Raw genomic sequence first — 27477 nt, forward strand, 5'->3', positions numbered from 1 at the left:
CATGATCAAAGTTGACAGAACTTGCAATGAACATTAAAGATACTGAGTGAAAAGCTTATTGGAAGTCATTTAGCACTTTTACTATAGGTAATTACGAATTTGCATATTAACGAACTTTCTGATTAGGGTATTTATATCTTGATTGACTTGATCAAAATTGTTGAAACTTACTAATTTGCATATCCTAGTAACTTTCCTAATTGGAGATATACATCTTAATTGGCTTAATCAAAGTTAACAAAACATGCCATGTGCATTGAAGATACTATGATATAATAATATTGAAGTCATGTAGCATTTTTATCTTAGCTAATCAATGATTTATGTATTTAACAAACTTTCTCAATGAGGGATGTATATCTGGATTGACTCGACCAAAGTTAACGAAACTTGCTATTTCTATTGTATTAACAATGATATAATATTAGCAAAAGTCATTTTTGATTTTGTAAAACATCTTATTACTGATTTGCATATTTAACAAACTTTTCTAATTAGGGATATATCTTGATTGACTTCATCAAAGTCGATGAAACCTGTTGTATACATGGAAGAATGTATGATGAAATATTAATGAAAACTGTTTAGCATATTTACATTAGCAAGTTACTAATTTGCATATTTAACTAACTTTCCCAATTAGGGATATAAGCTGGAAGGATTCTTAAAACAGTTTATGAGACTTGCTATGTATATTGATGAGACAATTATGTTGTATGAATGAAAGATATTTTGCATTTTCATGTCAGCTAATTTATGATTCGTATATCTAATGAGCTTTCACAGTTTAGCTTATATAGCTTGAAGAACTTGACCAAAGGCAATTACACTTGCTATATAAAGTATTGATACAATGACAGCAGTCAAAGAAATTTAGTACATTTATTTTCGCTAATTACATATTTATATACTTAATGACCTTTGGAATTAATCTGTGGTGAATGTTGTTCATGATATTGATCATAACACTTTCAATGAAGTTGCAAACATGTGGCAAAAGTTTACAAACACAGACAACTGCAATATGTACTGCAACACGTGAGTATTTTCAGTTCATGTCTGGTTTGTCATTGTAGGTTAAATAATGTCTGTTACACTAATTCCTTGTTTGATTCTTTAAATACACATGTAGTTTGCAGGGTCCTAAAATGCATTGTACAGATCTGTGCTTATGGCTCCTTGGTAGATGTAGGTTTGTGGTGGACATTTCCCCATTTGGCTATGACACTGCAATCCTTGTCAAATAACTTAGAGGCAGTATTTGCGTACCATTGTGTGGCAGCATTGTCAGCACTTTCAGATTGTTCATGATGGTTTTAAAGAAACTATGACGCAAAGATACCATGAACAGTCCAACATTATAGCTGGCATATTGAGTTCATTGTAGCCTACACCATCTGATCAAATATGAGCTTTGTGTCCTTGATGCTATTTTAAAGGGTTCTCATGTGGAGGAAGTCTTGGGATCAAAAGTAGGCATAAATGTCAAATGAGACGTCATTTGTAACTCTTTCCTGAGAAGTGTCAATTCAAGAGGGAATTAAGTGGACTTTTTCTTGTACTTTTTAAAGACAACAATTATCGAGAAAAGTCTGAAGAGAAGAGCGTGGGATTCTATGACGTCATGTTTGCAATTTTTCCCCAGGGTTCAGAATCAGTCAAAACACTTCAGATGAAAATATCCATTTGTCATCAATACTAGTGAGTTAACAGCAAGCTCATCATATAAATGGGAGTACTTTCAGCTTCCCCATGCTATACATGTAGCATGGAGAACTATTTGGATCAGTGTGGATGTTTTTGTATGTTCAGAGTCTGTACACTTCTGGAAAGTCCTTGAAAGTCCTTAAATTTTAAACCCTCCTGGTAAGTCCTGTAGAAATCCTTGAATGTGAAATGGAGTCCTGGAAGGTCTTGGAAAGTGGATAATCTGGCCCCAATTTTCAAAAAATGACAAAATGATCAGTCATGACATTGTAAAATGAGATGTAGAATAATATTTAAAAATTATATATCGTAAACATGGTGTATTTGGAAAGTGGTATTTTGGAGCTAAAAAAGTCCTGGAAAATTGCTAAATAGTCCTCGACAGTCCTTGAATTTTAAGTCATTTTGAGTTTATTGACCCTGTTTGTTCATCTGTATATGTGTATGTACGGTGTGTATGTTTATCGACTAAAAAAACTAGACAAATTTGTTCACATCAGCATATTTTCCTGAAAATATGAAAATTAGTGAAAAAAAATGTTTTAATTGGTCCAAATCAAAAACACAGGAATAACTGCTTCATTTGTTTCAACAATTGGCATATATATTCCAAGTGATGTGCAATTTAAGTGACAATTTGCATAAAGGCATTTAAAACAAATTTCTCATATTTCTCTTAAAATCTATGAACACCCTTGCATGGAAGCTATGAAATTCAGTTTGTAGTTTCAAGGGATGAAATCAGTTAATTTTTTTCCAAAAGGGTGGTGAAATTTGCACCTATGAATATTGTAGGTCAGTTTTCTGTTTTGGCAAAACACATAATTCTATTTTTGAGAAGCCACTCGTCAAAAGACCTTTAAGATTTAGTTTGCAGTTTCTTGAGGATGACCTCATAGGTGAAATTTGCTTATTGAATTTCTGCGGCCTACTTACCCATTGCATGGTGCAAACATCAATCAGTATTCGGAAACTGTGTTAGATTTTCACTGCAACATAGCTTCTTTAGTTAATGTTACTTGCGTACTTACATGTATGTGTGAACAGATCAGTGCTGTGAATTTTGTGTGAGCATAAATTCATTTGTTGGTCACCAAAGCAAGAAACAGATTCTCAGTGGCTGCAAGTCTCTCCATTTTCTGAGTGTATTCCATCCTAAAATGGTGGTCAACAAGGTACACCAATCGTACGTTGAGAGAGTATAATTTACGGATATGTGGCTGCCCAAACCTCTAGAGTCTGCTCCATACAGAGTCAGCTAGCTCTGCTCTTTGAATAGATGGAACTTTATGGAGCTTAAATAATGTGGGCTTTTAATCGTAGCCATAACACAACTGTTGCTAAGATTTTATTAGTCATGCTTTGTATGTGTCTTACAGTTGCTATCATAAAGGCTTTGTTAAGGGATAATGACTTTAATGTCATCTGCATCAATGTGTAATATTCCTACGTATGGTGTGTTCTTTCTGCAGGCAGTAATACCACACATTTTAATACTCAGTCACCCAACACTGTAATTTATTGTACGCTATCAGTGCCCCTCGCTAAGTTCAAGTCAGAAAAGCTGTTAAAGTCTTTCATAATGGGGCAGTGATAATCAAAAACATAATTTCACCTCACATAGAATTTAGCACCGTGTAAGCTGTGATTGAAGGAGCATTGTTACAGAAATCATTTGTATTGATGTGATCCTTTGCGACAACAGGGTTTTGCCCCAACCAGAATTGCATCAATTGACCGTACAATTCACATAAGTTGGATTTTCTTTACCATTAATTAGCTGTCATTCAAAGCTTATTACAAAGCAGTGTTCATCTTACAAACTAGAGCCGTCATTTGATTAGGTGACAGAAGTATTGAATTGAATTCGAACAGGAGCTGTCAGATCTTGTGTCGTTAGCAATGTATATGCAATTCCCACCGCTAGCAGTGAATTGTGGCAGGTTTACTTTAATTTAACCATTCATGGAAATAGTTTGTGGTGTCCAATGATAAGCAAATTACTGTCGTTTGTGGTCATCCCAGTGTTGCAATTTCACTAATGAATCACTCAGTTGGGCAGGCAATCTAGAGCTACTCAGCGCTTTCACCATCTAAATTTGATAGATTTATGTTGTTTTCAGAGCTTGTACGGACTTTTATACAGGGAACTGGGAGTGGAAAAGTAAATTTGTGTGTCATAAATATGAAGTGAGATTTCATCTTCATATGGCAAAATTCTCATCTCCATTGTTCGTAACACAATCATCAGATTAGACTGACGTTTTCACAGCCCCTCGCCAGCTATGTACTTGTGTGGCCTGGTTCAGCACAAGTGAGCTAGCAAAGCCAGCAAAGCTGGCTGCACCAGCTCACTGAACTAGGCTACACCAACCACAGTGTGTAGCCAGCCAGGGGCTGTGAGTGAGTATATCATCGGGTTAGTTACCTCTGTGCTACTGCAGTTAAAGCAGACGTTGTTTATCAACTTGTAGTATTCTCTCAAATATCTAATTGAAGATGATGTGATGCAAAATTTGATTGTTGGTTTTTGGAATTGGCCTGAATGGAGAGTGATAAAAATTTCAAACTGTGGTCTCCCACTTCCCCTACACAAAAATGATAAAACCGCTCTCTGTATGTCGATGATCCATCCATCTGTTATCCAGAGTGTTTATATAATTTCTCTTCTGTGGATCCATCTTTCTGTACTACCTATTGCATCCAAATATATTAGTTTAAGTTGTCTTACAAATCTTCCAGAGACCCTTATCCTGTTTACGTAAATCAGAGGTTATAATTTGTCCAACATAATATTTTAATCTTCAGATACATATGCCTGTCTTCAGACAGGTGTCACCATGCAATTCTTTACCAATCAAGAAGTCCTCAAGTTGCCAATTAGCCAGATGGTCATAAGCTATTCACAAGCTGATGAAAAGCGTGACTTTGGTGGAATATTTGCGATGTTCCCTTGATTGCTTCATCATCCGAGAATACGTTTACACAGGCTGATGACAACGAGTACATTACCGCCGTGATATTGCGGTTTGAAAAAACATATGTTCTCCCTGCCACAACAAGTGCCCACAATTTAACTTTGCCAATGGAACCTGATAGGTTAAGTACACCATGAAATTGGATTGCATGTGTTTGCTTTGATCATCATCATTCTTAGCTTAACAGTGTAATTTTATTTTACGAGCAGAACGACCAGATTTTGGTTCCAGTCGCTCTTTCCCTTGGGATTTTATTCCATTTGAATGTGCCGACAATAAACATTGTGTGCAAACCTGCATCCAAGTGATTTTGCAGAATACGCAAAGCAAACTTCCCACAAATCATAAACAGCTCTGTTTACAGTGTAGTCTGAACAATTTTTTCAAACTTTAATTAGAGAAAAACTAGCCATGTATGTCACGCAATTTTGAATTATGGCACAAAGTGTTCATTTATGCAAAATTCACTAATTATTATCGTTTGAGAATGTCAAATTAATGATAATGACTCATTATTGATGGTGAATATTCATATATGGCATGACTTGCACTTAGTATACCTGTACAAAGAGTTGATCTTCACTGTCTACATTGTGGCAAAATTTTTCTCTCTGTTTCTGTTACAGCCAAGGATCCCATAACTTTGACGATGAGGTACAGCAATACCTTACCCAATTACTACTTTACATAGGATGCTTCATTAGTCCCAGTGGACAAAGTAAGGGGTTGGGGTGGGGGGACTTACAGATTGGGCTCTGACTATCCAACCGTCCATGCAGATATCTCAGACATGCCTGGCCCAATTTCTTTCAAACTTGGGACAAGTATAATAGACCATAGCATACATATGCTCGTTAATTTTTTTTGTGTGATACAATACAATATGGCTGCCAGGCAGCCCTTTTCTTGCAATTTCTTATTAATGTCCAGAGCCATTACTAAGACATGCCTTGACAGATTTCTTTTAAACTTCACACAGGGAAAACACTCTATGACTTAAATACCCATCTTAAAAGTCTTCATGATACAATCCAATACCCAAAAACCACTTACTAAAAAAAAATCCTCCACTAATTGCACGATACTTGCTTCAATTTCTATCAGGGATTATTTCACTGTCACCACTGTCACCTTCTATACCGGTAAAACCTGACTGTGCCAAAACAGTTCCCTTGCCAACATGCCACAGACACTTTCAAGTCCACCCCATTCAGTACAATTTGAATTTAATCAAGCAATCATGAAGGACTGTATGTGATAGCACCCTCTACAGCCATTTGTGTATTTTCCATACTCTGATCCCATTTTTTTAAATGAACGCAAGGCCCTTTCATGATATGTCACCACTTCTATTCAAAGATAAAAAAAGAAACATTCTTTTGCTTGTTTCACACTTCTGGACTTGGAAACTGCATTTACAATCACATTTGTGCACTTTTACTGTTGCACATTGACAAATCCATATTTGGCAGGGACTATGTCATTTACAGTGACTTGTTTCTGAAAGTACCAGACTATCTCTGAATACTGTATGCAAGCGGCAACTTCTCAAGGACAAGAACAATAAATACTGTAGCTAAATTTTCTAAACGAAAGAAATATCTGCTCTTGCCTGTTCAGACATGAGAGTCCCACTTTCTGATAGCTGAAATCTTACACCACAGTATCTTGGTGAGTAGGTATTAAAGTATAAGGCAACGAGCAGCAATCTGTGATTTCTGTATTTCAAAAATTAGCATCTTCATCCAGGCTATTGAATTGATTACTTGTCAAATCATCTGTTCAATTGATGACTTATCAAATCCTTCTATTGAATTGATGGCTTGTCAAATCATACTAGTAGGGAAAAGTTTTAATGTAAGTTAAATGCAAAATCGGCATACTTTTAACAAAATTCAATCCAGCAGTTGTGAACTGTAACCCTTTTGTGAGACACAGGATTAACTTTCTCTCTCTCTGTCATGTGAAATCTTGTCAGTTGAATGTTTGATCTAGATGACGCTACATTTAATCATTAGAGCCCTTACAGCTCTTAAGCTTTCCTGGTTAATTGAATGCAGAGAGGTAAGAGGTTCTTTATAAAACTACTCAGTTGAAAGTTTCAGCGCTGTTGTTCACGTCTCCCCAGTTTGCTGCTTTTCATCCTTTATGGGTGGACATGGAATGGTTGGATTTTACTCCATGTTACAGCAAACATTAAAAAGCAAACATTAATAAACATATTGCATGTGGATACTTCACCTCAAACACCATCATGCAGGTTATGTGAGCTCTTTCCCTGAAAAAAAATATACAGTCGACATTATGACCTGTTTTAATGGTCGTATACGCAATACACTGCTCTTTAAGTCTTGCAGGCAGTGACAAAAGCATCATTTTTGCATTAAATTGTGCCATTATAGATTTTACTGTAAAGTAAGGATGTTTTATGGTATTCCGTAAAAGGGCTTCCGCAGAGCACCCTTTGTGAGTTGTATTAATTGTGACTAGCTGTTTGAAATGATTTTGATCAGGGCATGAGGAAATGCAGAGGTTTTGCGCAATGTGCCCTAGTGGCTTCTATAAATGACTCATGTTTACATAGCGGCTTTTGTGCTGTCCACAATGGAGAAATTGACTGCAAAGTCAGCAAACACTAACTCTACCAGAGTTCATTGTCTGCCTTTCTGCTACAAATTGCATCGTACAACTTTTTCCTCTTCAAGCTCTACGTCATCATATACGCTGTGAGTGATTTGCAAAGCAAGTTAGAAGTATTGGCTTTCTGATAATCAATACTGAATGCAAAAGCTTCAAAAGACATAAAGGGTGACGCAGCAGAGGTTTACATGTAAGTGACTTGAGGAGGTAATTACGCTGATGGAAGCCACAAAAGTCAAGTGTATTGGTTAAAATTTTGGCAGATCCTCCGGTGATAAAAACTTCGCTTTGCTTGATACCAACTCTGAAAAGAAATTCTTTTTCAAAGTCGTTAGTTAGTGACCACTACCTATCTGACTTATAGATTGATATATGGCGGGTGCCACATGTGGGGCAGGATGCGCTTACTATTTTCGAAACACCTGACATCACTTCTTGGTCTTCTGGCCAGAGGTCCATATATCTTTCTTTCATGAATATGACATTGTTTGTGTACTGTCTATTTACTGTCTGTTCTGTGCTGTTTTGTGTCTATGTTTACAATATACGGCTAGTTTTCAATCGGGTTCGAACCCACAACATACGGCATCAGTCACCTAGCGGAGAGGCCACAGAGAGAACCACTCGGCTAAATCTCCACTCCCTAAAAAGAGTGGTTCAATAGCCGGCTAAGTTGTTACATTTTTCTGACTGAGACCGCTCCACACGTTGTAGAGTTGGTGAAGCACTCACGCACGCATGCTCACTATCATACATCGCACATACAAACTTTAGCGAAGCGAAGAAACGAATTTCATCGCTTTAACTGGGCGAACGATAACTATTGTCTTGTGAATTCCAACCTACTGTCATTGGTTTATGGATTGGTATGATTGCGATTATTTTTCCATCCCTATTTCGTGATGAACAGCCAAGGATCAAAAGAAAACTGTAATGTGTAGTTTTGAAGGTTCATTTTCAATATGAAGTGTGTAGCATCTGTAGAGATTGTAGCAGTAACTAAGTCTCTTGACAAATTTATCAGTAGTGTTACTCCATGCATCAAATATATTTTCCAGGGTTTTTTCTGTAAAGCAAGTTAGAATAACCTCTATTTTGGCTTGTCTTCAGGAATTGGTGTTCCTTAGGAAACTTGTGGCAATTATTCTTTGGATAGGGTAGAGATGCCTGTTGTGGCAGCTTATAAGTATGTGTACCAGCACTCGCAACAAGTAAACACTGATTAGGTTCACTTTGTTCATTATGTCTTGACAAGTTTTAGCCTAATTGGCCACAAATGAAAACAAGCCATGATTCTTCTCTGATTGCTCTAGAGAGAAGTACGCAAACCTCAGGAGTAAACGATCACCTTGAAGACAGCCTAAGTCAACATAAATTGACTTAAATTCAGTTCTGTAAACTACTTTAGCAAACATCAATATAATCCCGCAACTCAAGTAATTGAAGCAACTTGTCTCAATAACCCCTCCTAGATTCCAAAGTATGGCATAAGCTCTTGTACAAAATCAAGTGTGCTGATTGACATTTGAGCAGTGTGTCTCTATGACTTGCTTGAATTTTGCAGCATGTTATACCTGTCCCACAAAGTCTAGTGATTGACATGGGAGATGTTATTCAAGTACATGTACTGTACGTGTACATTTTTGTTTGTCAACACGGGAGATGCTGTTTCTAGCATATGTACACTTGCAGTGTTTCCTCAGGGTTTCTTTGACAAGGCAAGGGGAATGTCCCCCTCCGCTTGAAAATTGGGGGATTTGTTCTAATTGAGGACGACCACAATTATGCAAATTTAAGTTATGCAAATTAAGGTTTTTCAAAGTATTAGTAAATTGTGGTTATTGTATGGATCAAATATCACATAGAAGATAACCCATAGTTTCTTGCTTTTTTCCATCCAGTTAATTTGAATTACATTTGAAGTCTGCACAAATCACTTACACTTCATTCATATAAGTTCAAACACAGGTTTCTTTTTGGAGTCAAAGTCTTGGCAGATTATTAAGTAGGTTAAATCAATAATGTGATGTTACATAGGCAGCAATCATTGCCACAGTCAATACTCTGTGTATATCAATATAGTTTTTAAGGGGGCATGGCAGTGTTTTTGGTTATTTTAGTGGGGTTTTGATTAGATAGGGGGTTTGTACAATCACATATATTGGAGAAAACACCATACTTTCACATTCTGGAGAAACAATGCACTGATATGTTTGATGTTGGAGATGCTTCTCAAGTGAGTGTACACATGTGTATCAACATGGGAAAGGCCATTCAAGAGTCTCTATATGTGTATGTCAACATGGGAGATATCATTCAATTGTGTGTACATGTGTTGACATGGGAAATGCTGTTCAAGTGTGTGTATGTGTACATGTATATGTCGAGATGAGAAATGTCATTCAATTACATGTACACGTATGTCGGTATTGGAGATGTCATTCAATTGTGTGTGTATATATATGTGTCGATATGCGAGATGCCATCAAGTGTGTGTATATGTTTGTGTTGATATAGGGGAGATGCCACCAAGTGTGGGTATATGTGTGTTGATGTGGGGGAGATGCCATCAAGTGTGTATACATATGTGTGTGTTGATATGGGGAGATACATGTTTGTGTTGATATGGGGAAGATGCCATCAAGTGTGTGTATATGTATGTGTTGATATGGGGAGATGCCACCAAGTGTGTGTATATGTGTGTTTTGATATGGGGGAGATGCCACCAAGTGTGTGTATATGTGTGTTGATATGGGGAGATGCCATCAAGTGTGTGTATATGTGTGTGTTGATATGGGGAGATGCCATCAAGTGTGTGTATATGTGTGTTTTGATATGGGGGAGATGCCACCAAGTGTGTGTATACGTTTGTGTTGATATGGGGGAGATGCCATCAAGTGTGTGTATATGTTTGTGTTGATATTGGAGATGTGAATTGAGTGTGTGTTTATGTTTTTTGTTATTTTGTGCAAGTTGTACTTTCTGAGTTATTCTTCTAAGTCCAAGGAAGAAGCTTTAAGACAAGTATACTGTTATGTAGGTCATTTCCCCACACTCATCATGACCTGAGTTCAATTAGTCTAGAACATTCCCAAGGTCACTGCCCTTGATGACCTCACAACCTTGAATTCAATTAGTCATGTTTGGAATGTTCTGGAAAGTTGATTAGTTGTGTAAGGGAGATAATTTTAGAACAGTAATTAGCATGTCAATAAAGTTCTAGATTGTTCTTACATGCCTTTATAAAAGGGACGTGCACAGCTTCCAGTCAGACTTTTGGGATCGTGTCTCTTGTGTGTTACTAAACTCCAGCAGTAGTCATTCTCAAGACCTTTCAAGACCTTCACTGCCAACACTGGATTTATACTGTGGACTTTGTGTAGTTTCAAGCCTGCAAGCCAAAGGACTGTTCATTCATCCGACTGACTGTTACAACTCTGAGACTGGAGCTCTGCCGTCCCAGCTGAGATAAGTAGTCTGTACACTTTTAAAGCTTGTACTCTATCCCTGACTTAGCAATTAGTTTTATTTTCGTAATAATTTTGTTTAAACGTTAACTGCTGAGTTCACCCTTTTGTTCGTTTTCTCTGCACGTAACAAAATTGGGGGCTTGTCCGGGATACGAATATTTTGAGCCGTTTGACAACATTTTGACAGCTTTTCAAAACTACTATATACTGTGAACTCAGTGAAATTTAATCATGGCGGAATTTAAACCAGAGAAATGGATGACCTTGATCAGGACACATTTAATTCCCTCAGAAAAGACAACCTCATAGCACTGGCAAATTTCCTTAAAGTAGATGTCAAAAGATCTATGCGCAAGCGAGAAATTCAGTTCAAGATTGCAAAACATTTAGTTAATTCTGGCCATTTTGAAGAGTCTGCCTTAAAAGATTATGAGCCTGAGTCTTCCTTCGAACTCAAAAAATTAGAATTAGAATGCAGACAAATTTGGAGATCAAGAAACTAGAATTACAAATGAGAGAGAAAGAATTACAAATGGAAGAAAGACAGAGAGAGAAAGATAGGCAGGAAAGATTAGAAATGGAAGAAAGACAGAAAGAGAGGGAATTGGAAATGAAAGAAAAAGAATTGCAAATGGAAGAAAGACAAAGGGAGAAAGAAAGAGAGGAAAAAGAAAAGGAAAGAGAATTAGCAGAACACCGACTGCAGTTAGAAATGAGACGTTTAGAGCTTAGAAAGTCAGGAAAATTCTTCCCTTCAGACAATTTTGACATCACTAAGCATTTCAGGTTAGTTCCCCCTTTCCAAGAAAAGGATGTTGATAAATATTTCCTTCATTTTGAGAAAATTGCTCAGAGTCTGAATTGGCCTAAGGAGTCCTGTCTATGCTTTTGCAGAGTGCTTTGGTGGGTAAAGCCAGAGAAATTTACATTCAGTTGTCAGTAGAGCAGGCTTCAAATTATGATTCTGTGAAGGAATTAATTCTCAAGGCTATGAGTTGGTGCCTGAAGCTTACCGTCAGAAATTTAGGGATTGTGAGAAGGTGAAGGATCAAACTTATGTTGAATTTGCTCGAACAAAAGAACAACTGTTTGATCGTTGGTGTTCTTCGGAAAAGGTCAGTCAGAATTATGACAAATTACGACAGCTTGTTTTGATTGAGGAATTTAAAAGGTGCATCCGGAGTGACATCAAGACGTTTATCAATGAACAAAAGGCAGATACATTAGAGGTTGCTGCACGTTTGGCCGATGATTATTCATTGACCCACAAATCTTCATTTCTCAGCAAACCATCCCAGTCCTTTTCATACAGAAACAATGCAGGTAAATTTAACTCCTCCTTTTCATCCAAGAATTTTTCAAAGGAGAGTAGGAAATCAAATGACAACAGTTCACAAATTCAAGTAACACTTCCACATCATCAGATCCCAAGTCTCAATCTCCTTCTGACAAACAGTTCGGTACACTTTCTTGTAATTATTGCAAGAAAGACGGCCATTTAATGTCAGAGTGTTTCAAGTTGAAAAGAAAACGTGAAGGTCAAAGTGGTCAAAGTGGATCTAAGCCCACCGGCTTTATTTCTTCATCAACTCAATTAGAGTCTAATATGTGTGCAACACATTTTCTGAGGTTAAACCCCTCTTATCCCCAATTAATGAGGTCAAGGTCAATTCTTCTCAAGATAGCATTATGGGTATTTTCGAGCCATTTATTCATAATGGTTTTATATCACTTTCTAGTGATTTCTCTCCGCTACCCCTGTCAAAATTTTAAGAGATACCGGGGCTTCCCAGTCTCTTTTGTTGGCAGATACCCTGCCGTTTTCTGAAAAGTCATTTTCAGGTTCTAAAGTTCTTATTAAGGGGGTAGATTGTAATGACTACATTCCTGTTCCTCTCCATAATGTCTATTTGTCTTCGGACTTTGTTTCTGGACCTGTGGCTTTAGGTATTAGGCCTTTTTTGCCTTTTCGAAGGGATTCACCTTCTTCTTGGAAACGACCTTGCTGGGACAAGGTCATTACTAATCCACTTGTGACTGATAATCCTACTTTAGATCAGGATCCAGAGCCAATTGAACAAGAGATACCCGTTTATTTCCTTCATGTGCCATTACTCGAGCCATGTCAAAGAAAACTTCAAGAATCAAAATACTCTCAAAAATAATGTCACAGATGTTGACTTAAATGACACCTTTCTCAGTCAGGTGTTTGACACGGATCATTCCGTTATCCCTCGTGGATTTGAAACTTCCAGTAAAACTTCTGCTGACCAAAGTCAGACATTTTCTAGATCAAATCTCATTGCAGAACAACACAAAGACCCAGATATTTTGTCTTTGTTTGACAGGATAGATGATGAAGGTAAAACTTCAGATAGCTCTGTTTCCTATTATACAAATCTGGTATTCTCATGCGTAAATGGAGACCTCCAGATGTTTTGGTTGATGACGATTGGGCTATAAAACATCAAATTGTGGTTCCAAAGCCCTATCGTGCTGAAATATTGCGCCTGGCCCATGAAACCCCGGCCCTGGGCTGGTCATTTAGGAGTCAGGAAAACTTATCATAAAATTCTAAGTTATTTTTATTGGCCTAACTCAGGCAGGATATAGCACATTTCTGTAACACTCACACATGTCAAATGGTAGGAAAACCAAGTCGGACCATTCCAAAGGCTCCTTTACAGCCAATTCCTGCATTTCAAGAACCATTTGGTAGGATATTTATAGACCGTGTTGTGCCCCTACCAAAACAAGATCAGGAAATGAGTACATGTTGACAATAATGTGTACATCTACTCGGTTCCCAGAAGCCACACCACTGTGATATATAAAGACAAAGACTATAGTGAAAGCTTTAGTCAAATTTTTCACTTTATTTGGCCTCCCTAAATGTGTCCAGTCCGATCAAGGCTCCAACTTTATGTCTGGAATTTTTCAACAAGTAATGGATCAGCTAGGCATTAAACAGTATAGGTCGTCAGCCCTATCATCCAGAAAGTCAGGGTGCTCTTGAGCGATTTCATCAAACTTTGAAAAACATGATTAGGACCTACTGTTTTGACACTGAGAAGCAGTGGGATGAAGGAATTCATTTTCTGCTCTTTGCTGTTAGAGAGTCAATTCAAGAGTCTCTTGGTTTTAGCCCATTTGAGCTTGTATTTGGACATACAGTCCGTGGCCCACTTAAGCTCGTTAAAGAGAAATTCCTATCAGACGATGATGATTGTCTGAATATTTTGCAATATGTGTCAGATTTTCGTACAAAACTCTCTAAAGCAGGTGAATTAGCCAGAGAAAATCTTGAGTCATCTCAGCAGTCAATGAAAACCAAATATGACAAAAGCACCTCAAAACGGAAGTTTGAACCAGGTCAAAAAGTTCTTGTTCTACTTCCAATTCCTGGCAAACCACTCCATGCTCGTTACTTTGGGCCATACCTAATTGATAAGAAATTGAGTGATTTAAATTACATCATAATAACACCTGACAGGCGAAAACAAAAACAGCTATGTCACATAAATATGCTTAAGCCATATTTGGATAGGGATAATCCTACTATAACTCAGCCTGTCAGTACAGTCAGTTCTGGCCATTATGAAGATAGTGATACTGAAACTGACTTGAGTGAAAATACTCTAAACTCAAAGCTGGGCTCGGTCAAGCTTCAGAACTCAGAAATCCTGGAGAAGCTGGAGTCTACAAAGTTGGCACACCTCCAGCCAGAACAACAACAACAGGTGAAAGAACTGCTCCATGAATATAAACACCTGTTTCAAGATGTTCCAACGAGGACAAACGTCATCTATCACGATGTTGATGTTGGGACAGTAAGCCTGTAAAACAACATCCATACAGACTGAATCCAACAAAAGCAAAATATCTCCAGGAAGAAGTCAAATACCTGCTGGACAATGGCTTTATTGAACCCAGTAAAAGTAACTGGAGTTCGCCGTGCATACTTGTTCCCAAACCAGATCACAGTTATCGTATGTGCACGGACTTTAGGAAGGTCAACACTTTAACAAAGACAGACACTTTCCCAATCCCGAGGATTGATGACTGCATCGACCGAGTGGGAAAAGCCAAGTATGTGACGAAATTTGACCTACTGAAGGGATTTTGGCAAGTCCCTCTGACGGATCATGCTCGTGAAATATCCGCCTTTGTTACACCAGACGGATTGTTCCAGTACAAGGTGATGCCATTCGGAATGAAGAACTCTCCGGCAACGTTCCAACGGATGATCAACGACGTTATATCCGGGCTAGACGGGTGTGCAGCCTACGTTGACGACGTCGTCCTGTATAGTGACACCTGGGAGGAACACATCAAGCTCATGCGGAAGTTCTTTGAGAGACTGAGCAAAGCAATGTTGACTGTCAACCTTGCCAAATCTGAGTTTGGTTGGGCAAGGGTAACTTACCTCGGACATATTGTAGGACAGGGTGAGGTAAAACCTGTTGATGCCAAAATCAGTGCCATTTCAAGTTTTCCCATACCAAACTGCAAACGACAACTGATGCGCTTTCTCGGTATGGCTGGTTACTACAGAAAATTCTGTCCAAATTTCTCCACAATTACTGAGCCTTTGACTAACTTACTTAAAAAGAAAGTAAAGTTTGTTTGGTCAGAGCAATGCCAACAGGCATTTGATACACTTAAAGCATACTGCAAAGTGCTCCAGTGTTGTCTGCACCAGATTTCACTTTGCCATTCAAATTAGCTGTGGATGCTAGTGATACGGCTGCTGGTGCTGTTTTATTGCAAGAGGATAGTCATGGTATAGATCATCCTGTTTGCTATTTTTCACGCAAATTTAACAAATCCCAGAAACTACTCTACAATTGAAAAAGAGTGTTTATCTTTGATATTAGCTTTACAGCATTTTGAAGTTTATGTTACTTCTTCAAATCAGCCAATAGTGGTTTATATTGATCACAACCCTCTTGTTTTCTGCAGAAATTTAAAGGCAAAATCAGAGATTGCTAAGATGGAGTTTAATGTTACAGGAGTTTAATCTTGACATTAGACATATCAAAGGCAGAGACAATTTAATTGCAGACTGTCTCTCTCGTATTTAGAGTTTACTGTTGTTCGCTTTCAAGAAATTTTACTTTAGAGTAAAACAAAATTTGAGTACTTAAATCCTTTTCAAGATTACATTTGTAAAAGAAAGATTTTTCTTCGAAAAATTTTCTTTTTTTGAAGAGGGGGTGTGTTATGTAGGTCATTTCCCCCACACTCATCATGACCTGAGTTCAATTAGTCTAGAACATTCCCAAGGTCACTGCCCTTGATGACCTCACAACCTTGAATTCAATTAGTCATGTTTGGAATGTTCTGGAAAGTTGATTAGTTGTGTAAGGGAGATAATTTTAGAACAGTAATTAGCATGTCAATAAAAGTTCTAGATTGTTCTTACATGCCTTTATAAAAGGACGTGCACAGCTTCCAGTCAGACTTTTGGGATCGTGTCTCTTGTGTGTTACTAAACTCCAGCAGTAGTCATTCTCAAGACCTTTCAAGACCTTCACTGCCAACACTGGATTTATACTGTGGACTTTGTGCAGTTTCAAGCCTGCAAGCCAAAGGACTGTTCATTCATCCGACTGACTGTTACAACTCTGAGACTGGAGCTCTGCCGTCCCAGCTGAGATAAGTAGTCTGTACACTTTTAAAGCTTGTACTCTATCCCTGACTTAGCAATTAGTTTTATTTTCGTAATAAATTTTGTTTAAACGTTAACTGCTGAGTTCACCCTTTTGTTCGTTTTCTCTGCACGTAACAATACATACATGTTGATGTACCTCGGACATTTGGGTTTGGTTTAGAGCCACTTCTGCATTCATACAACTTTTCTAAAGGTCATATTGCAACAACTACAGTTATTCACTTTTTTCTCTTGTAGACAACCAATGTACTTGTCTTATTGGGGAAGGCATCAGTTTAATAAGTTTATGGCTGTGACATTAATGGGCATGCTCGCGTGTACACATAGATCACATCATTGGAGGACTATGGAGTATGATTCCTTTGTCTTGTCTTTTCTGTTAACACCCTCAGGTGATACCAGCTTGATTTCTGTTTTAATTTGGGTTCTCTTTAAATGCTTTACATAGCATAAACCCCAGTACAGCTGCCAGTGTTCAGTGACGCCATGCATTCAGTCAGTCAGTCAGTCATTCATTGATTTCTGAAGTGGCGCCTAGCTATATTAAGCTACTATTTCAGATGCTGATTATATAGGGCCTACAGTTAAGTCTATTAAAGAGTAAAGAAACATAATGGTTGCTTTCTTGAAGTGGAAATGGTAATTATTAAACCAGTAATTTATCATAGTTCTATTATTAGTATATTTTCCATGCTCAGCTGTGGTACTTTTTAGCTACTATAGACTATAGTCTATAGAAGCTATTGGGATGGGTATCCGTCCGGCGTCCGTCGTCAGTCTGTATGTATGTATGTATGTATGTATGTATGTATGTCTGTCCGTTTGTGAGGCGTCCGTCCACTCAAATATCTTGAGAACCGCAGTACTTACTGATTTGATATTTGTTGTGTAGATGAAAAATATGATTTTGAGAATCTATTTTTTTTTATTTTTGATATTGTTAAAAATAGGCAAATTAATGCCAAAAAAGGTGTTTTTGGTAAAAAATCATCTTCTTCATAACCGCTGGTCAGACAGCTTTGTTATTTGGTATACAGGTCCCTAGGGATAACCCAACTTAGATTTGTTCAAATTGTGATGAAATATGCAAATGTGTATTTTTAAGGAATTTTTTTGTCATTTTTCGTCAAAGTTTGACTTATATTGTATGTAATTCTTGTACTGTATAAACCCTATTAATTCACCCAGAAAAAAATAATATGATTTTAAATAATTGAATTAATTAGGAAATCATCAAAGCCAAAATAATTTTAGTGTGGAATTATCAGAAAGTTCAACTTTTTTTGACCGTTCATAGTGAATTGAGGATTAAAACATGTAAAGGCAACTTTCCTGAATCCCAACTTTGATATATTCTGAACAACCATTTATGTTATCTAAAAGAAATTGCTCATAATAGTTTGTCATGATAGGGTGGTCAAATAAATAGAGATAGAGAAAGTTCTAATTTCCATTTATGGTTGACTTGGTAAGGATAAAATAAGATTACTATTTGAGGAAAAAAAATTTAGTGGTCAATTAAAAGAGTGGTCAAAGTGATAGGGTTTTTATGGTAAAGCTGGGCTGTAAGATTCCTCATGTGCTATTTATAGCAATTATGCAATCTGTGTTAACAGTGCAATGAAAGTGTAACATGATTCCTTATAATGCTTTTGATGACCTTGAACTTCTTAAGTTTCAAACATTTGTCTCTCAGTGTGCTTTCTCTGAGTACGTACAGTCTCAACTTATTCAACAGAACTTACTTACAATGTTAATTTGAAAGTTAAAATGTGCTTGGTTAATAGAATGAAAATACTGATATTAAAAGATAACCAGCTCAAGATTCTTAATAACCTGACAGATATGCTGTTTTTTTATGACGTAAATCTTGATTTAAGCAAGTCTTATTTACTTTAATTAGAATGTAATTAACTCTCGTTTATTTGCTATTATAGACTAATATAGTCTGATGAAATATGCAAATATGTATTTTTACAGAATTTTTTTCCATTTTTTGGTCAGGCCATCCTGAAATGAGCTCTCAAAGATATCCACCTTCTTCATCAATACATGTGTCACAAAAGGTTATTCTCTACATAACACAGCAGAGCTCTGTCAACTGTTGAGTCGCTTGTTTTTTCAAAACCGCTGGTCAGACAGCTTTAATATTTGGTTTAGCCTACATGTCCCTAGGATGACCTTAGTGAGATAATTTCATACAGTAGGAAATACTTAATTTTGTATGCATGTCTATAGTAGCTTCAGGGACTTTTGGCCCTATGTTTAAGTTTTGCAGAAACATTTCACACCCCAGTTCAATAAGAATTTATAATTCTTTGAGATTCTTATCCACCTTGTTCAATTCTCAGAACAAACGTTCTGTCAGTTTTGATTTACCATTAGCTGCTGGTATGTGAAACAGAGATTGATGTTTGTTGGTCACAGGAAATCTGTGTCGTTTTATTTGCTTTTCAGAACCCTTAAAGGGACAAAGTCTGCCATTTTTCATGAATTTGTTTGATGCGAGATACTATTTATATTGTTTGACATGTTGAAAGATACTGAATGAATAGGTGACCATGCATATATTTGACCCTTGTTTTATACAAATTAAATGAAACCAATGCGAGAATGAATTAATGGTCATGATCATTTATTCCTTCTCGCATTGGTTTCATTTACCGTGGCTAAAACCAGGGTCGAATATATCCATGGTCACCCATTCATTCAGTATCTTTCAATACGCCAAACAATATAAATAGTGTTTCGTATCAAACAAAATTCATGAAAAATGGCCAACTTTGTCCCTTTAATCAGGTGGTATCTTATTAACTGGATATGAACTGAAAATGCTCATAAGTAGGTATACCAAGTGAAAATTTTAAAATCACTAAATTGCTTTTTTAATGCAATTGCCAAAGAGGGCTTGGAAAATGATGAAAAATGCTTTTTATCTGGTCAAAATCGGTTCAGTCATTCAAAAGTTATGAAGATTTTTGTGTATGTAAAACCTCGCGGCCGAAGGTCATAGTATTGAAAAAAAGTTAAAATTGCTGAAATTATAGATTTTAATAGGCTTGTTTTCCCTGAAATACATGACTCTGTAACAAATATGATGCTAAAAGTATTTAAAAGTAACTTCTTTTTACAAAATAATTAAATCTTTAACCAAAAGAAAATTTACTCTTTGACATAAACGCATCCAAATATGACAGTTTGTCTGATTCTGCATCGCGGAAAATTTACAAAATGACTGAAAAATACAAATTTTGGCAGATTTACAGTCATTCTGAGGCAAAATTATTGGTGAACTTACAAAGCATTGTTAATCTATATGCACTACTACTGTAGTGTAATTAAAAAAAAGGAAAGTTCATGCAGGAAATGTAATTATATAGTCAGAAATGTAGACTGAAATTTGACTCAACTGCAAAATGTGCCTTTGCCGGACAAAAAAAAATAGGGTAAAATATGAAAATTAGCCATGTTTGTCAAAGTCTAGTCAAGAACATTGACATTTAAAAAGTACAAACAAAGCCTATCAGCTAAGAAAAACAATTTTTCAACAAGTTTCAAATAGATATATGGTAAACTTTCTTCCCAGATCATTGTAATTTTGACCAAAAATGTCACTTTTGTACAAAAAATGACATTCACATTGGGTGATAAAATATGAAAAGTTACCATGTACAAATGTATACGCAAAGTCTGAGCGAATATTTCATTGTGTCAGACCATCTTTTCTGGGTTTTTATCTGTAGAAAACCCTTTGTTATGAGTACCAATGAACATTCAGCAACAAAACTACTCTAAATGATGAAAAAATGTGACAGAAAAACCCATTTATGCAAATTTCTCGCTTTGAATGAGTGCTGGTGGCGTACACATACGTATATATGCTGAGAACCTTCATGCCATGGCATGGTTAGTTAACAACTGGCTATGACAATTTAAAGTTTTGAAATGTTTATGAAGTTCATATCAAAATTTTGATGAAGGAATATCTACTTTCACAAAAATAACCTACACCAAATGTTGCCATGGCAACCATTCTTTTTATTAAATTATCAGTTATCAACAAATTCCTTTTGTATGCCAAGACAGCTCATCTCAGAACTGGACATACTTATATACACAATTTGCAACACCCTGAAAATTAAACGATCTTCAACAGCTCTGATTTACATTTTCATAATTTCCTTAACATGCATTTTTTGTTTTTCATTAACGCCTCAGTTATGTAATTAGATATTACTGTACCATTAGAATATGTGAGATTTTAATCTTACCATGATCCACAATATTTTTTGGTTGTTGGAAAAAATCAATTGAAAGTAAATGGAATTTGAAACTGTTGTGAAGTAATCTTCAATTGCAGATACTACTACAGAAGAGTTCAGCACTGCCAAGATATGAGTATAGCACACTGAATTTTGAACTTCAGAGTAATGAAAATGACTAAACTGTGTCACAATAAGTTTCTTTTATTAAATCAATCGTTTCATTTTTTCCTAAGATTGTAGAGACTAAGGATCAAGGATATTAGTAACTTTCAACCAGGAAAAAATACCAATATGTAGAAAGGATCAAAAGAAATCAACTTATTTTTTTCTAAACCTATTACAAAACCGGAAAGTAACACATAATTCTCATTTAAGTGATTAGGGCTACATGTAGTTTCATTCTTGTTGTCGATGTTTGATAATGGAAAGGAACACAAAAAATAACTATAACTAAAACTATCATTATAAAAATCTTTACGAATTAATCTCAAAGGCAACAAAATTCCAAGCATAACATTACACTATGGTTCAGAATGTTCATTTACAAAGTTCACTCAAAATGTTCTTTGAAAACGATTGTATTTTGACAGCCGTACCGGCAGCTACTTACTAAGGTCTGTAGAAAAAGAGTACTAAATATCGTTGTTTTTCAGGTCAACAAGTGATTGAATCAAAAAAGTGTGTCATGAAACGGTAAAACAACAACTGATAAATAAGTAACATTTCTAAAGAGTAACTAGAAACGCCTAGCTGAGAGAAAATTTCATCCCGTTTCACAGAAACTGACTGCGTTTTCGAGCGCCGCAGCTATGATAGTATGAATGGCAGATCTGGGGAATCCCCGCGAAAATCGCTCACACTCGTACAAAATGATGATCGTTCGCTTTTGAGCTGCATGATTCAGCTTGTCAAAAATATTTTTATTTTGTAGATAATTAAATTTCTTATTTTTTTATTTCGTTTGTTAAAATGTTTTTAGAGGCTTTAAAAAAATTCAAAACTCGCTAAAAAAGCGACTATTTGGCCAAAATTCAAACGAAAAACATGAAAATAAAGGTCGAATCATGGGCTATCTATCTATGAATACTTTCAGTCTTTTTACGCTTGGGCTCAAATGCGATAGTACGCTGTGTATACACAGGCTCAGTGGTCTAAAAATAGCACGTTGAAAACATGGCCGCCGCTCTCACCGATGCACGATTTTTGCATCGAAATTTTTCACTCATTTTCGTTCGTATGACTTTGACACTCCAGGAAACGATTGAGAAGAAAGGGGTAACTTGAAGTATTGAGGTATTTGCTGATAATTTGCCAAATAAAACGAGAAAAAATGCTTCGAAAATTCTCACACGCTTACACACTCAGCGTTTTCAGAAGCCGTAGCATGTTCGTGTGGTATACCTATCATAAGTTTCAGTATATTTTGCAGCTGTTTACAAATTAACATTTTTCTCTGCGATTATTGCCATGAGTTTCCAACTTAATATTGTTATAATCAACATCTCGAGCAATATTCATCCTGTATAATTTCAATTAAATTTTTTTTAGTTTGCAAACTAGTAATTAGCTGAAATGAAATGATAAATTCCTACCACTGCTATTATCATCACTTTATGCAGCAAGTTTGGTCAGCTTTTGTGAAGTCCGTCAACTTGAAGGTTATATGTGCAAAGTCGTAAAACTCATTGAATATGCAAATTATAAATCACCTGAAAAGCAAAATTTTGTTCACTATTACAAAAAAATTGTCTCATCAATATGCATTTTACCTTTCCTAAAGTTTGATAACGTTCTTCCAGGCAAATTTCACTAATCGGTATAAAATGTCATGAAGTATGTAAACCATTAATTTGCTGGTTTAAAATGCAAAATGACATTGCTTACTGTAATATCATAGTATCTTCAATCTACATACAAAGTCTTGTTAACTTTGGTCAAGTTTATCAAGATATACGTCCCTAATTAGAAAAGTTTTTTGAATATGTAAATTAGTACCAACTGACATAAAAATGCTAGACAACTTTTATATATGTTGTATTATAGTATTTTCAGTGTTCATAAGAAGTTTTGTCAACTTTGGTCTCACATGCCTTTCGGTGAATCAGAAAAGTCTCTCAAATTCAAAAACTCTGCTTCTTTGTCCTCTGGACAATTCAGAAGTAATTTTCGTTCAACTTCATCAAATATTGTGTACCCTCTGTTTGTGATATTACTGCCTTCTTCCAACTGCAATTGTTAGTGCTGACAAGAAAGGTTTATTGTGTGTATCGATATTGATACTCAGACTTCACCTCAGACAAACATACATGTTTGAGTATGTACATGTATGTAGAAATGTAAAACACAGCTTTTATCCTTCAATGGGCAGTTTTTTCTCCCGGAACATTGTTATTTATGCATCTGGGTTTCAGGTTCACCGCTGCGTGAGGTGAAAATTGATGCTCTATTCTGCCTATGGTCTTCACATTTGATGCATTATGTCCCAAGGGCTGATCTCATTAAGATTTCTTCTTATTGTGATGAAAAGAAGCAGTGTGCAGGATCTTTGTCAAGTCTCTGTAGAGGGATTTGTTTGACATCTAAATTTTGAAATCCCAAGTTCAAATTATGATAAAGTCAGCAAGCTGATGTACTTGTTTTATTTATACCAAACATAACAGATTAAAATTGTGCATTCACATGATCAACACGTACTATGCAATTCAATTCACAGAGAAGATGGAATTCCATGAAGAGTATTATGCATACAAATTAGTTGTCAAAGATAACTTTTGACATTAAAAGGTATACTGTCACCTGTTCCAATTTTGCCACAGTTACCATGGAAAGAGAAAATCTAACCAATCACAGATTTTAAGCGGGTGGCCGCTTTTTAAAAACAGTGCCCTCACATGGGCATTTGAATATCAAGGAACGCCCCTTTGACCATATATGGGCATATTTAGATTACAGGTGACTGTATACCTTTAAAGGACAACATTTTCCAAAGTGACTGATAATTTCATAAAGAGCATTTCCATGTACTCTCATAATCTGTTTAGGAAAAGTATGGGAGTAAAGGTCACCATTTACCAAAGTTGTCTTTGCCACATGTAGAGGACATGTTGGTACTAAAGAAACAAATCTCCTGAAATTGGAAAATGGCCCCTCTAGGGAGAAAAACTAATTTTTTGATTTTCCTGAACAAGACAGTGAAAAATTTGTTGACTCAACAAGCTTCAAAATGAGTCAACCAAGCAGCATAACAGCAAAAAACTGCAAAAGTTTGAGCATTCTAATATCTGTGCCCAATGCTTCCCTAAAATGATTCCCTCATAGCTGCGTCTCAGAATCAGTTAAACAGGAGAAATAATAGGAAATAACGTAAACTTCTTCAGAAGGCACTTTATTGGTGAATTTTCAAAGCCAATTTAATAGGAAGGCATTCCATGGCATTTTAATAATCTTTGATCGCATTACCTGTCATAAATATCTTTTTCATAAGGCTGTCCAGCAGGTAGAGTTGACTTTTTTCAGATCCTCAGATTCAGATCCTCAGATCCTCAGATTCAGATCCTCAGATCTCAAATCTCAAATCCTATAACTTCAGATGCAGGTTTGAATTTACGAGCCTTTTACAATACCCGTATTAACAGTATGATTACAATATCTAAAATAATGATTTGAATATGTGTACAAGGCAGGTATGAAAACAAAAAAAAGTTTACATAAACGTTTTCATTCAGCAAGTATCAATGAACACAGGTTTACAATTACAGATTAGCTAACTTGCTTCTTCCGACCCCTATTTTCCTGATTTAGCCGAGGGCCACTGGCCTCCAACATGGATTAGTTATATTCCCTCGCAATCAATATTACAAACGATGGTAAAATATGGACAGTCGATAGCCAGCATTTACATGATCGTCGCTGATCGTTCGATCGCTGGTGTGTTTATCTCTATGTATTGACTATAGAGGGCGTATATCGGTACTGGCCCCTGGCAATTGAACGTACTCATTGCCTACACACATGCTCACATAACAAGTGGAATCATTGCGCACCCTATCTTCGACTGATGATGTTCTGATTCTGAGATCAAAGTTTTTAAGTTCAAGATTCAAGATAGAAATAAAATAATTTTTAAAGTTTTTCAAATCTAAATTATATTTTATTATCAGTATATTACATCAAACTTTAAAAGTTTTGAAATTTAACTCCGAATCTGCATCTGAAGTTATAGGATCAGAGATCTGAGATCTGAGGATCTAAATCTGAGGATCTGAGGATCTGAATCTGAGGATCTGAAAAGTCAACTCTATCCTGTCCAGCATGCTTTTCCCTTTTGGGAAGTTTTATGTTGAAGTTTCAGTGAGCATTTAGTGTGGATGATAGGAGATGCCTCTGGGAGCAAACAATTAAGAATCACAGAGACTGCAAGAGTGAGCCATGTACCTGTTAGAAAAAGCTGACTCTCTCAGGGAGAGGCTGTCTTGAACAAAAAGTCAGAAGGTTAATCCCCCTTACCTCCAATCAATGTAATTGTCAGAGAGCAAAGTCAGTAGTCCTGGATATGTGTCTGTTAACAATCTGACACAGACGGCAGGCAAGGCATGCGGCATTTCATTTTTTTCCTACAGGTTGTGACCTATGGGAAATACATTTATGGCTGTCTAGACTTAAAAGCAAACAAGTATTTAATCAACTATATAATGTAAGCACAGACATTTAAGTCCATGATGACGTACCCTGGGTTAACATTTACTATATGGTGGATGATTTAATTTTATCCTACTTTCTTCTGATTGCACTTGTAATGCCAGGACATTCCGATGTTTGATTATCAATTAGCCGTTCTTTCGTTTATTTAACAAAATTGTCTCTACTGCTTCAAACAAGAACCAAATTACTGTATGAATGTTAGGGGGCCATCTCGTCGGCACAATTGCACGGGTAGTCAGATCAAACATCTGCCCACCTCTTTACACTAGAATTAATGAGATTCAATCAATGTGAACAAAGAGTTAGTGATCAGTCTGTCTTTATCACAATGAGACCTCATCAGAATTTATCTCATCAGAAAATTATTAAACAACAATATGATTGTAATTAATGCTATGATAGCTAGGAGAAAACGCACTGTCCTTCTGTTGCTGCTTGAGATGTCAAACGTATCTCAGTAAAAATAATATGTAATCTCAGGGAAGCCTGTTGATTATTCAACTTTAGTGACATCTTTCATCCTTCTTTAGTACAAGAAATCCAGTGGAGGTTTCAGGCAGTGCATTAACCAGGCTTGTGGCTGTCAAGTCACAAATGTGATGCAAACACTGGATGTTTGCTTGTAACCCAAAACTGTAACCGCCAACAATAAAGTCTGCTCAAATATGGTTACTTGAAAAAAAAAAACGATAATGGAATCATCTTCCTATGTTCATGGAGTGTTCACCTTGTTTGCCCCTCACCGTAGAATCAGTACAACTTAGACTCTAAGGAGTTGTGTCAGCAATTTCATCATTTCAATGAGATCTTGAAATATTAAACAGAAAAGCCTGAAAATTTGGTTCTGGGTTTTGAATCGGTTTCCTTTTAATGTAGCATTATCCAGTTCATTAGTGTCTAATTGGTATATGAATGCAACTTCAATAGATGTTGATCTCAACCAATAGCAGCTGGCCGAGCAGCTTTGGAATTGATTCACAGGCCTTTGACTTGTCAGGGTACTTTTCATCATCCTCTTTCCAGGAAATAACAGTTTCCACATCAGATCCACTCACATCAGTACTGCTGCATAATGCAGCTTGAGTTTATTTTTCTGCCGTCGCAATTCAAAAGGTGACTGTCTCCTTACCCCTTCAATTGCATGACATTTTCATTTCTTTCCTATTCTTTCAACATGTTTGCTTTATTGATTATCAAAGCCATTCCTGCATCCTTTCCTCTTCCTGATCGCTGGAGAAAAGGGGTCGAGAAGTGCCGAATGGCGGCAGTCAGTTGTGCTGATAGCCTGGGTTCAGTAAACGAGTCATTCCAAAGAGACTTTCATATTTAGTTGTCTGAGTTATAGGAATTCATTTTAATGCCCTGTACACAGTGCAAGTGAACCTGTTTGTGAAAGGTAAATGGAGCGCTAATGTGCAAGATAATTTGATATAATGCTGTGAATGCACTGTTGTGGCACAGTTTCACTTTTTATTAACCCTTTGAACCCTGTTCGGACAAAAATGTCAGCATGATGTCATAGGTCACCAGGGGGTCAGGGTGCGTAGGGTTAAAGGTGATATTTACTGTACTCAAAGGATTTATATCGGACATTAGAGTCTAAGTCTTTTTGCTTTCTAAATTTACTGTAGTCTGTAAAGAAGACAGTTATGATTAGTTTCTGTTTTATAAAAGATAGAAGCATACAGTGATGGCATATTTTAGTGTTAATTTTGTGCTTTGTACGGGCCCTAATAGCTGTGACTTAATTTTCTCATGTTTTTTAGGTTACAATAATGTGATAGTAGAATTCTTTAATTTTGATGAATTTGCTCTCTTTCGACATTGTGTAATGTATTTTACAATGTGCATAGAATACAGTAAGTTGGTATGTTGTTGTACTGAATACATGAAATCAAAAATATACAGTCTGTTCATTGAGGATGTGTAGACAAGCTGTATGCAGTGTCATGGCAATACACTGCAGCTTGTGGAATCTAGCTGTAGCATAATCCAATCCCACCTAAAAAATTGGCAAAACTGAGGAAGACTTTGCCCTTGCT

The 27477-nt window shown here is 36.4% G+C and overlaps 1 protein-coding gene across 16 annotated transcripts in view; it reads left to right on the forward strand.

Moving 5' to 3' along the window:
- The window catches only part of LOC139151152 (COP9 signalosome complex subunit 1-like), a 104550-nt gene that overhangs the window by 75737 nt on the left and 1336 nt on the right, over positions 1-27477 (forward strand). The gene's annotated exons all lie outside the window — the stretch shown is intronic.

Source organism: Ptychodera flava, chromosome 15 (genome assembly GCF_041260155.1).
Source record: "Ptychodera flava strain L36383 chromosome 15, AS_Pfla_20210202, whole genome shotgun sequence".
Lineage (NCBI taxonomy): Eukaryota > Metazoa > Hemichordata > Enteropneusta > Ptychoderidae > Ptychodera > Ptychodera flava.